Raw genomic sequence first — 12,283 nt, 5'->3', positions numbered from 1 at the left:
GAATAGAGCATTAGTTGAACGTAAGAAGACCTGGGGGCAATCGTCAGCAGCTCCAAGAAACCGTCAAACTCAGCAGATTAATTTCTTAAAGGGAACATATGCTTCTGCCAAACCTCTGACTATCTAGGTGATGGCGTTTGACTACATTCTTTATCCTTCGATAGCTCAGTTGGTAGAGTGGAGGACTGTAGGGGAAATTGCTGTAATCCTTGGGTTGCTGGTTCAAATCCGTCTCGAAGGATTGTACTTTTTCTTGTGGCTTACGCCAACTTTTTGACAGCAGTGTACCATGACATGTGCTTGACAAAAAATATCTTTCCCTGAGAGAAGAAATGTTCACTTGTTGACCTTTGATAGGAATGTTGGTAGAGCAGCAGATGGTTCTCGAGATTGCAAGAGTCCTTAGGTCGCTGACTCAGAAGAGTATAACTTTTTCTGCAGTTCTTCCAAGTTTTTGACTCATGCCTAGTGTTTACCCAAAAGCAAGTCATTCCCTGAGCGGGAATCAAACCCAGGCCGCGGTGGTAAAATAATCGAATCCTAACCACTAGACCAACAGGGAGAGAGAAAAATACTTTTTGCAAGCTAGGGGGCTAAACAGCGATTTTATTCCTCGGCTCACTTTTTGTCTATTCCCAAATGCAACTACTTGCAATCTAAGGGGATGTAGCTCAGAGGAATAGAGCATTAGTTGAACGTACGAAGACCTGGGGGCAATCCTCAGCAGCTCCAAGAAACCACCAAACTCAGCAGATTAATTTCTAAAAGGGAACATATGCTTCTGCCAAACCTCTGACCATCTAGGTGATGGCGTTTGACTACATATTTTATCCTTCGATAGCTCGTTTGGTAGAGCGGAGGACTGTAGGTGAAATTGCTGTAATCCTTAGGTCGCTGGTTCAAATCCGGCTCGAAAGATTGTACTTTTTTCTTGTGGCTTACGCCAACTTTTTGACAGCAGTGTACCATGACATGTGCTCGACAAAAAAATATCTTTCCCCGAGAGAAGAAATGTTCACTTGTTGACCTTTGATAGGAATGTTGGTATAGCAGCAGAGAGTTCTCGAGATTGCAACAGTCCTTAGGTCGCTGACTCAGAAGAGTATAACTTTTTCTGCAGTTTTGCCAAGTTTTTGACTTATGCCTAGTGTTTCCCCAAAAGCAAGTCATTCCCTGAGCGGGAATCAAACCCAGGCAGCGGTGGTAAAAATAACCGAATCCTAACCACTAGACCAACAGGGAGAGTGATAAATGCATTTTGCAGTGAGGTGGCTAAACTGCGATTTTATTCCTCTGCTCACTTTTTCTCTAATCCCAAACGCAACTACTTGCAATCTAAGGGGATGTAGCTCAGAGGAATAGAGCATTAGTTGAACGTAAGAAGACCTGGGGGCAATCGTCAGCAGCTCCAAGAAACCGTCAAACTCAGCAGATTAATTTCTTAAAGGGAACATATGCTTCTGCCAAACCTCTGACTATCTAGGTGATGGCGTTTGACTACATTCTTTATCCTTCGATAGCTCAGTTGGTAGAGTGGAGGACTGTAGGGGAAATTGCTGTAATCCTTGGGTTGCTGGTTCAAATCCGTCTCGAAAGATTGTACTTTTTCTTGTGGCTTACGCCAACTTTTTGACAGCAGTGTACCATGACATGTGCTTGACAAAAAATATCTTTCCCTGAGAGAAGAAATGTTCACTTGTTGACCTTTGATAGGAATGTTGGTATAGCAGCAGAGAGTTCTCGAGATTGCAACAGTCCTTAGGTCGCTGACTCAGAAGAGTATAACTTTTTCTGCAGTTGTGCCAAGTTTTTGACTTATGCCTAGTGTTTCCCCAAAAGCAAGTCATTCCCTGAGCGGGAATCAAACCCAGGCCGCGGTGGTAAAAGAACCGAATCCTAACCACTAGACCAACAGGGAGAGAGAAAAATACATTTCGCAAGCTAGGGGGCTAAACAGCGATTTTATTCCTCGGCTCACTTTTTGTCTATTCCCAAATGCAACTGCTTGCAATCTAAGGGGATGTAGCTCAGAGGAATAGAGCATTAGTTGAACGTACGAAGACCTCGGGGCAATCCTCAGCAGCTCCAAGAAACCACCAAACTCAGCAGATTAATTTCTTAAAGGGAACATATGCTTCTGCCAAACCTCTGACCATCTAGGTGATGGCGTTTGACTACATTTTTTATCCTTCGATAGCTCAGTTGGTAGAGCGGAGGACTGTAGGTGAAATTGCTTTAATCCTTAGGTTGCTGGTTCAAATCTGGCTCGAAGGATTGTACTTTTTCTTGTGGCTTACGCCAACTTTTTGACAGCAGTGTACCATGACATGTGCTTGACAAAAAATATCTTTCCCTGAGAGAAGAAATCTTCACTTGTTGACATTTGATAGGAATGTTGGTAGAGCAGCAGATGGTTCTCGAGATTGCAAGAGTCCTTAGGTCGCTGACTCAGAAGAGTATAACTTTTTCTGCAGTTCTTCCAAGTTTTTGACTCATGCCTAGTGTTTACCCAAAAGCAAGTCATTCCCTGAGCGGGAATCAAACCCAGGCCGCGGTGGTAAAAGAATCGAATCCTAACCACTAGACCAACAGGGAGAGAGAAAAATACTTTTTGCAAGCTAGGGGGCTAAACAGCGATTTTATTCCTCGGCTCACTTTTTGTCTATTCCCAAATGCAACTACTTGCAATCTAAGGGGATGTAGCTCAGAGGAATAGAGCATTAGTTGAACGTACGAAGACCTGGGGGCAATCCTCAGCAGCTCCAAGAAACCACCAAACTCAGCAGATTAATTTCTAAAAGGGAACATATGCTTCTGCCAAACCTCTGACCATCTAGGTGATGGCGTTTGACTACATTCTTTATCCTTCGATAGCTCAGTTGGTAGAGTGGAGGACTGTAGGGGAAATTGCTGTAATCCTTGGGTTGCTGGTTCAAATCCGTCTCGAAGGATTGTACTTTTTCTTGTGGCTTACGCCAACTTTTTGACAGCAGTGTACCATGACATGTGCTTGACAAAAAATATCTTTCCCTGAGAGAAGAAATGTTCACTTGTTGACCTTTGATAGGAATGTTGGTATAGCAGCAGAGAGTTCTCGAGATTGCAACAGTCCTTAGGTCGCTGACTCAGAAGAGTATAACTTTTTCTGCAGTTGTGCCAAGTTTTTGACTTATGCCTAGTGTTTCCCCAAAAGCAAGTCATTCCCTGAGCGGGAATCAAACCCAGGCAGCGGTGGTAAAAGAACCGAATCCTAACCACTAGACCAACAGGGAGAGAGAAAAATACATTTCGCAAGCTAGGGGGCTAAACAGCGATTTTATTCCTCGGCTCACTTTTTGTCTATTCCCAAATGCAACTGCTTGCAATCTAAGGGGATGTAGCTCAGAGGAATAGAGCATTAGTTGAACGTTGAACGTACGAAGACCTCGGGGCAATCCTCAGCAGCTCCAAGAAACCACCAAACTCAGCAGATTAATTTCTTAAAGGGAACATATGCTTCTGCCAAACCTCTGACCATCTAGGTGATGGCGTTTGACTACATTTTTTATCCTTCGATAGCTCAGTTGGTAGAGCGGAGGACTGTAGGTGAAATTGCTGTAATCCTTAGGTTGCTGGTTCAAATCCGGCTCGAAGGATTGTACTTTTTCTTGTGGCTTACGCCAACTTTTTGACAGCAGTGTACCATGACATGTGCTTGACAAAAAATATCTTTCCCTGAGAGAAGAAATCTTCACTTGTTGACATTTGATAGGAATGTTGGTAGAGCAGCAGATGGTTCTCGAGATTGCAAGAGTCCTTAGGTCGCTGACTCAGAAGAGTATAACTTTTTCTGCAGTTCTTCCAAGTTTTTGACTCATGCCTAGTGTTTACCCAAAAGCAAGTCATTCCCTGAGCGGGAATCAAACCCAGGCCGCGGTGGTAAAAGAATCGAATCCTAACCACTAGACCAACAGGGAGAGAGAAAAATACTTTTTGCAAGCTAGGGGGCTAAACAGCGATTTTATTCCTCGGCTCACTTTTTGTCTATTCCCAAATGCAACTACTTGCAATCTAAGGGGATGTAGCTCAGAGGAATAGAGCATTAGTTGAACGTACGAAGACCTGGGGGCAATCCTCAGCAGCTCCAAGAAACCACCAAACTCAGCAGATTAATTTCTAAAAGGGAACATATGCTTCTGCCAAACCTCTGACCATCTAGGTGATGGCGTTTGACTACATTTTTTATCCTTCGATAGCTCGTTTGGTAGAGCGGAGGACTGTAGGTGAAATTGCTGTAATCCTTAGGTCGCTGGTTCAAATCCGGCTCGAAAGATTGTACTTTTTTCTTGTGGCTTATGCCAACTTTTTGACAGCAGTGTACCATGACATGTGCTCGACAAAAAAATATCTTTCCCCGAGAGAAGAAATGTTCACTTGTTGACCTTTGATAGGAATGTTGGTATAGCAGCAGAGAGTTCTCGAGATTGCAACAGTCCTTAGGTCGCTGACTCAGAAGAGTATAACTTTTTCTGCAGTTTTGCCAAGTTTTTGACTTATGCCTAGTGTTTCCCCAAAAGCAAGTCATTCCCTGAGCGGGAATCAAACCCAGGCAGCGGTGGTAAAAGAACCGAATCCTAACCACTAGACCAACAGGGAGAGAGAAAAATGCATTTTGCAGTGAGGGGGCTAAACAGCGATTTTATTCCTCTGCTCACTTTTTCTCTAATCCCAAACGTAACTGCTTGCAATCTAAGGGGATGTAGCTCAGAGGAATAGAGCATTAGTTGAACATACGAAGACCTGGCGGCAATCGTCAGCAGCTCCCAGAAACCGTCAAACTCAGCAGATTAATTTCTTAAAGGGAACATATGCTTCTGCCAAACCTCTGACTATCTAGGTGATGGCGTTTGACTACATTCGTTATCCTTCGATAGCTCAGTTGGTAGAGCGGAGGACTGTAGGGGAAATTGCTGTAATCCTTAGGTCGCTGGTTCAAATCCGGCTCGAAGGATTGTACTATTCTTGTGGCTTACGCCAACTTTTTGACAGCAGTGTACCATGACATGTGCTTGACAAATAATATCTTTCCCTGAGAGAAGAAATGTTCACTTGTTGACCTTTGATAGGAATGTTGGTATAGCAGCAGAGAGTTCTCGAGATTGCAACAGTCCTTAGGTCGCTGACTCAGAATAGTATAACTTTTTCTGCAGTTGTGCCAAGTTTTTGACTTATGCCTAGTGTTTCCCCAAAAGCAAGTCATTCCCTGAGCGGGAATCAAACCCAGGCCTCGGTGGTAAAATAAATGAATCCTAACCACTAGACCAACAGGGAGAGAGAAAAATGCATTTTGCAGTGAGGTGGCTAAACAGCGATTTTATTCCTCGGCTCACTTTTTCTCTAATCCCAAACGCAACTACTTGCAATCTAAGGGGATGTAGCTCAGAGGAATAGAGCATTAGTTGAACGTAAGAAGACCTGGGGGCAATCGTCAGCAGCTCCAAGAAACCGTCAAACTCAGCAGATTAATTTCTTAAAGGGAACATATGCTTCTGCCAAACCTCTGACTATCTAGGTGATGGCGTTTCACTACATTCTTTATCCTTCGATAGCTCAGTTGGTAGAGCGGAGGACTGTAGGGGAAATTGCTGTAATCCTTAGGTCGCTGGTTCAAATCAGGCTCGAAGGCGAAGGATTGTAGTTTTTCTTGTGGCTTACGCCAACTTTTTGACAGCAGTGTACCATGACATGTGCTTGACAAAAAATATCTTTCCCTGAGAGAAGAAATGTTCACTTGTTGACCTTTGATAGGAATGTTGGTATAGCAGCAGAGAGTTCTCGAGATTGCAACAGTCCTTAGGTCGCTGACTCAGAATAGTATAACTTTTTCTGCAGTTGTGCCAAGTTTTTGACTTATGCCTAGTGTTTCCCCAAAAGCAAGTCATTCCCTGAGCGGGAATCAAACCCAGGCAGCGGTGGTAAAAGAACCGAATCCTAACCACTAGACCAACAGGGAGAGAGAAAAATACATTTCGCAAGCTAGGGGGCTAAACAACGATTTTATTCCTCGGCTCACTTTTTGTCTATTCCCAAATGCAACTACTTGCAATCTAAGGGGATGTAGCTCAGAGGAATAGAGCATTACTTGAACGTACGACGACCTGGGGGCAATACTCAGCAGCTCCAAGAAACCACCAAACTCAGCAGATTAATTTCTTAAAGGGAACATATGCTTCTGCCAAACCTCTGACCATCTAGGTGATGGCGTTTGACTAAATACTTTAACCTTCGATAGCTCAGTAGGTAGAGCGGAGGACTGTAGGTGAAAATGCTGTAATCCTTAGGTCGCTGGTTCAAATCCGGTTCGAAGGATTGTACTTTTTCTTGTGGCTTACGCCAACTTTTTGACAGCAGTGTACCATGACATGTGCTTGACAAAAAATATCTTTCCCTGAGAGAAGAAATCTTCACTTGTTGACCTTTGATAGGAATGTTGGTAGAGCAGCAGAGAGTTCTCGAGATTGCAACAGTCCTTAGGTCGCTGACTCAGAAGAGTATAACTTTTTCTGCAGTTGTGCCAAGTTTTTGACTTATGCCTAGTGTTTCCCCAAAAGCAAGTAATTCCCTGAGCGGGAATCAAACCCAGGCCTCGGTGGTAAAAGAAATGAATCCTAACCACTTGACCAACAGGGAGAGAGAAAAAGACATTTCGCAAGCTAGGGGGCTAAACAGCGATTTTATTCCTCTGCTCACTTTTTGTCAAATCCAAAATGCAACTACTTGCATTATAAGGGGATGTAGCTCAGAGGAATAGAGCATTAGTTGAACGTACGAAGACCTGGGGGCAATCGTCAGCAGCTCCAAGAAACCGTCAAACTCAGCAGATTAATTTCTTAAAGGGAACATATGCTTCTGCCAAACCTCTGACTATCTAGCTGATGGCGTTTGACTACATTCGTTAGCCTTCGATAGCTCAGTTGGTAGAGTGGAGGACTGTAGGGGAAATTGCTGTAATCCTTAGGTCGCTGGTTCAAATCCGGCTCGAAGGATTGTACTTTTTCTTGTGGCTTACGCCAACTTTTTGACAGCAGTGTACCATGACATGTGCTTGACAAATAATATCTTTCCCTGAGAGAAGAAATCTTCACTTGTTGACCTTTGATAGGAATGTTGGTATAGCAGCAGAGAGTTCTCGAGATTGCAACAGTCCTTAGGTCGCTGACTCAGAAGAGTATAACTTTTTCTGCAGTTGTGCCAAGTTTTTGACTTATGCCTAGTGTTTCCCCAAAAGCAAGTCATTCCCTGAGCGGGAATCAAACCCAGGCCTCGGTGGTAAAAGAAATGAATCCTAACCACTTAAACAACAGGGAGAGAGAAAAAGACATTTCGCAAGCTAGGGGGCTAAACAGCGATTTTATTCCTCTGCTCACTTTTTGTCGAATCCAAAATGCAACTACTTGCATTATAAGGGGATGTAGCTCAGAGGAATAGAGCATTAGTTGAACGTACGAAGACCTGGGGGCAATCGTCAGCAGCTCCAAGAAACCGTCAAACTCAGCAGATTAATTTCTTAAAGGGAACATATGCTTCTGCCAAACCTCTGACCATCTAGGTGATGGCGTTTGACTATATTTTTTATCCTTCGATAGCTCAGTTGGTAGAGCGGAGGACTGTAGGTGAAATTGCTGTAATCCTTAGGTCGCTGGTTCAAATCCGGCTCGAAGGATTGTACTTTTTTCTTGTGGTTTACGCCAACTTTTTGACAGCAGTGTACCATGACATGTGCTTGACAAAAAAATATCTTTCCCTGAGAGAAGAAATCTTCACTTGTTGACCTTTGATAGGAATGTTGGTATAGCAGCAGAGAGTTCTCGAGATTGCAACAGTCCTTAGGTCGCTGACTCAGAAGAGTATAACTTTTTCTGCAGTTGTGCCAAGTTTTTGACTTATGCCTAGTGTTTCCCCAAAAGCAAGTCATTCCCTGAGCGGGAATCAAACCCAGGCCTCGGTGGTAAAAGAAATGAATCCTAACCACTTAAACAACAGGGAGAGAGAAAAAGACATTTCGCAAGCTAGGGGGCTAAACAGCGATTTTATTCCTCTGCTCACTTTTTGTCGAATCCAAAATGCAACTACTTGCATTATAAGGGGATGTAGCTCAGAGGAATAGAGCATTAGTTGAACGTACGAAGACCTGGGGGCAATCGTCAGCAGCTCCAAGAAACCGTCAAACTCAGCAGATTAATTTCTTAAAGGGAACATATGCTTCTGCCAAACCTCTGACCATCTAGGTGATGGCGTTTGACTATATTTATTATCCTTCGATAGCTCAGTTGGTAGAGCGGAGGACTGTAGGTGAAATTGCTGTAATCCTGAGGTCGCTGGTTCAAATCCGGCTCGAAGGATTGTACTTTTTTCTTGTGGTTTACGCCAACTTTTTGACAGCAGTGTACCATGACATGTGCTTGACAAAAAATATCTTTCCCTGAGAGAAGAAATCTTCACTTGTTGACCTTTGATAGGAATGTTGGTAGAGCAGCAGAGAGTTCTCGAGATTGCAACAGTCCTTAGGTCGCTGACTCAGAAGAGTATAACTTTTTCTGCAGTTGTGCCAAGTTTTTGACTTATGCCTAGTGTTTCCCCAAAAGCAAGTCATTCCCTGAGCGGGAATCAAACCCAGGCAGCGGTGGTAAAAGAACCGAATCCTAACCACTAGACCAACAGGGAGAGAAAAAAATATATTTCGCAAGCTAGGGGGCTAAACAGCGATTTTATTCCTCGGCTCACTTTTTGTCTATTCCCAAATGCAACTGCTTGCAATCTAAGGGGATGTAGCTCAGAGGAATAGAGCATTAGTTGAACGTACGAAGACCTGGGGGCAATCCTCAGCAGCTCCAAGAAACCACCAAACTCAGCAGATTAATTTCTTAAAGGGAACATATGCTTCTGCCAAACCTCTGACTATCTAGGTGATGGCGTTTAACTACATTTTTTATCCTTCGATAGCTCATTTGGTAGAGCGGAGGACTGTAGGTGAAATTGCTGTAATCCTTATGTTGCTGGTTCTAATCTGGCTCGAAGGATTGTACTTTTTCTTGTGGCTTACGCCAACTTTTTGACAGCAGTGTACCATGACATGTGCTTGACAAAAAAATATATTTCCCTGAGAGAAGAAATGTTCACTTGTTGACCTTTGATAGGAATGTTGGTATAGCAGCAGAGAGTTCTCGAGATTGCAACAGTCCTTAGGTCGCTGACTCAGAAGAGTATAACTTTTTCTGCAGTTGTGCCAAGTTTCTGATTTATGCCTAGTGTTTCCCCAAAAGCAAGTCATTCCCTGAGCGGGAATCAAACCCAGGCAGCGGTGGTAAAATAACCGAATCCTAACCACTAGACCAACAGGGAGAGTGATAAATGCATTTTGCAGTGAGGTGGCTAAACTGCGATTTTATTCCTCTGCTCACTTTTTCTCTAATCCCAAACGCAACTACTTGCAATCTAAGGGGATGTAGCTCAGAGGAATAGAGCATTAGTTGAACGTAAGAAGACCTGGGGGCAATCGTCAGCAGCTCCAAGAAACCGTCAAACTCAGCAGATTAATTTCTTAAAGGGAACATATGCTTCTGCCAAACCTCTGACTATCTAGGTGATGGCGTTTGACTACATTTTTTATCCTTCGATAGCTCAGTTGGTAGAGTGGAGGACTGTAGGTGAAATTGCTGTAATCCTTAGGTCGCTGGTTCAAATCCGGCTCGATGGCGAAGGATTGTAGTTTTTCTTGTGGCTTACGCCAACTTTTTGACAGCAGTGTACCATGACATGTGCTTGACAAAAAATATCTTTCCCTGAGAGAAGAAATCTTCACTTGTTGACCTTTGATAGGAATGTTGGTAGAGCAGCAGAGAGTTCTCGAGATTGCAACAGTCCGTATGTCGCTGACTCAGAAGAGTATAACTTTTTCTGTAGTTGTTCCAAGTTTTTGACTTATGCCTAGTGTTTACCCAAAAGCAAGTCATTCCCTGAGCGGGAATCAAACCCAGGCCGCGGTGGTAAAAGAACCGAATCCTAACCACTAGACCAACAGGGAGAGAGAAAAATACTTTTTGCAAGCTAGGGGGCTAAACAGCAATTTTATTCCTCGGCTCACTTTTTGTCTATTCCCAAATGCAACTACTTGCAATCTAAGGGGATGTAGCTCAGAGGAATAGAGCATTAGTTGAACGTACGAAGACCTGGGGGCAATCCTCAGCAGCTCCAAGAAACCACCAAACTCAGCAGATTAATTTCTTAAAGGGAACATATGCTTCTGCCAAACCTCTGACCATCTAGGTGATGGTGTTTGACTACATTTTTTATCCTTTGATCGCTCAGTTGGTAGTGCGGAGGACTGTAGGTGAAATTGCTGTAATCCTTAGGTCGCTGGTTCAAATCCGGCTCGAAGGATTGTGCTTTTCCTTGTGTCTTACGCCAACTTTTTGACAGCAGTGTACCATGACAAGTGCTTGACAAAAAAATATCTTTCCCTTAGAGAAGAGATCTTCACTTGTTGACCTTTGATAGGAATGTTGGTAGAGCAGCAGAGAGTTCTCGAGATTGCAACAGTCCTTAGGTCGCTGACTCAGAAGAGTATAACTTTTCTGCAGTTGTGCCAATTTTTTGACTTATGCCTAGTGTTTCCCCAAAAGCAAGTCATTACCTGAGCGGGAATCAAACCCAGGCAGCGGTGGTAAAATAACCGAATCCTAACCACTAGACCAACAGGGAGAGAGAAAAATACATTTCGCAAGCTAGGGGGCTAAAAAGCGATTTTATTCTTCGGCTCACTTTTTGTCTATTCCCAAATGCAACTACTTGCAATCTAAGGGGATGTAGCTCAGAGGAATAGAGCATTAGTTGAACGTACGAAGACCTCGGGGCAATCGTCAGCAGCTCCAAGAAACCACCAAACTCAGCAGATTAAATTCTAAAAGGGAACATATGCTTCTGCCAAACCTCTGACCATCTAGGTGATGGCGTTTGACTACATTTTTTATCCTCCGATAGCTCAGTTAGTAGAGCGGAGGACTGTAGGTGAAATTACTGTAATCCTTAGGTCGCTGGTTCAAATCCGGCTCGAAGGATTGTACTTGTGGCTTACGCCAACTTTTTGACAGCAGTGTACCATGACATGTGCTTGACAAAAAATATATTTCCCTGAGAGAAGAAATCTTCACTTGTTGACCTTTGATAGGAATGTTGGTAGAGCAGCAGAGAGTTCTCGAGATTGCAACAGTCCTTAGGTCGCTGACTCAGAAGAGTATAACTTTTTCTGCAGTTGTGCCAAGTTTTTGACTTATGCCTAGTGTTTCCCCAAAAGCAAGTAATTCCCTGAGCGGGAATCAAACCCAGGCCTCGGTGGTAAAAGAAATGAATCCTAACCACTTGACCAACAGGGAGAGAGAAAAAGACATTTCGCAAGCTAGGGGGCTAAACAGCGATTTTATTCCTCTGCTCACTTTTTGTCAAATCCAAAATGCAACTACTTGCATTATAAGGGGATGTAGCTCAGAGGAATAGAGCATTAGTTGAACGTACGAAGACCTGGGGGCAATCGTCAGCAGCTCCAAGAAACCGTCAAACTCAGCAGATTAATTTCTTAAATGGCGTTTGACGCCATTTTTAATCCTTCGATAGCTCAGTTGGTAGAGCGGAGGACTGTAGGGGAAATTGCTGTAATCCTTAGGTCGCTGGTTCAAATCCGTCTTGAAGGATTGTACTTTATCTTGTGGCTTACGCCAACTTTTTGACAGCAGTGTACCATGACATGTGCTCGACAAAAAATATCTTTCCCTGAGAGAAGAAATGTTCACTTGTTGACCTTTGATAGGAATGTTGGTATAGCAGCAGAGAGTTCTCGAGATTGCAACAGTCCTTAGGTCGCTGACTCAGAAGAGTATAACTTTTTCTGCAGTTGTGCCAAGTTTTGGACTTATGCCTAGTGTTTACCCAAAAGCAAGTCATTCCCTGAGCGGGAATCAAACCCAGGCCTCGGTGGTAAAAGAAATGAATCCTAACCACTTGACCAACAGGGAGAGAGAAAAAGACATTTCGCAAGCTAGGGGGCTAAACAGCGATTTTATTACTCTGCTCACTTTTTGTCGAATCCAAAATGCAACTACTTGCATTATAAGGGGATGTAGCTCAGAGGAATAGAGCATTAGTTGAACGTACGAAGACCTGGGGGCAATCGTCAGCAGCTCCAAGAAACCGTCAAACTCAGCAGATTAATTTATTAAAGGGAACATATGCTTCTGCCAAACCTCTGACT

At 43.5% G+C, this 12,283-nt stretch overlaps 4 non-coding genes across 4 annotated transcripts; all 4 read left to right on the top strand.

Annotated features, from left to right (window-relative positions):
* Positions 1 to 3,548: 3,548 nt before the first annotated feature.
* On the top strand, positions 3,549 to 3,635 carry trnay-gua (transfer RNA tyrosine (anticodon GUA)). The gene is given in 2 exon segments: positions 3,549 to 3,585; positions 3,600 to 3,635. It is a non-coding gene; the product is annotated as a tRNA-Tyr (tRNA).
* A 1,268-nt stretch (positions 3,636 to 4,903) lies between these two features.
* trnay-gua (transfer RNA tyrosine (anticodon GUA)) lies at positions 4,904 to 4,990 on the top strand. Its single transcript is given in 2 exon segments — positions 4,904 to 4,940; positions 4,955 to 4,990. It is a non-coding gene; the product is annotated as a tRNA-Tyr (tRNA).
* A 1,948-nt stretch (positions 4,991 to 6,938) lies between these two features.
* trnay-gua (transfer RNA tyrosine (anticodon GUA)) lies at positions 6,939 to 7,025 on the top strand. Its single transcript is given in 2 exon segments — positions 6,939 to 6,975; positions 6,990 to 7,025. It is a non-coding gene; the product is annotated as a tRNA-Tyr (tRNA).
* Positions 7,026 to 7,615: 590 nt separating this feature from the next.
* trnay-gua (transfer RNA tyrosine (anticodon GUA)) lies at positions 7,616 to 7,702 on the top strand. The gene is given in 2 exon segments: positions 7,616 to 7,652; positions 7,667 to 7,702. It is a non-coding gene; the product is annotated as a tRNA-Tyr (tRNA).
* The last annotated feature ends 4,581 nt before the right edge of the window (positions 7,703 to 12,283 follow it).

The sequence above is a fragment of the Oncorhynchus mykiss genome, chromosome 21, assembly GCF_057628025.1.
Source record: "Oncorhynchus mykiss isolate SJ-2025 chromosome 21, ASM5762802v1, whole genome shotgun sequence".
In the NCBI taxonomy this organism is placed as follows: Eukaryota; Metazoa; Chordata; class Actinopteri; order Salmoniformes; family Salmonidae; genus Oncorhynchus; species Oncorhynchus mykiss.
Note: the sequence above shows the minus strand (reverse complement) of the source record. Positions and strands in the feature narration are given on the sequence as shown.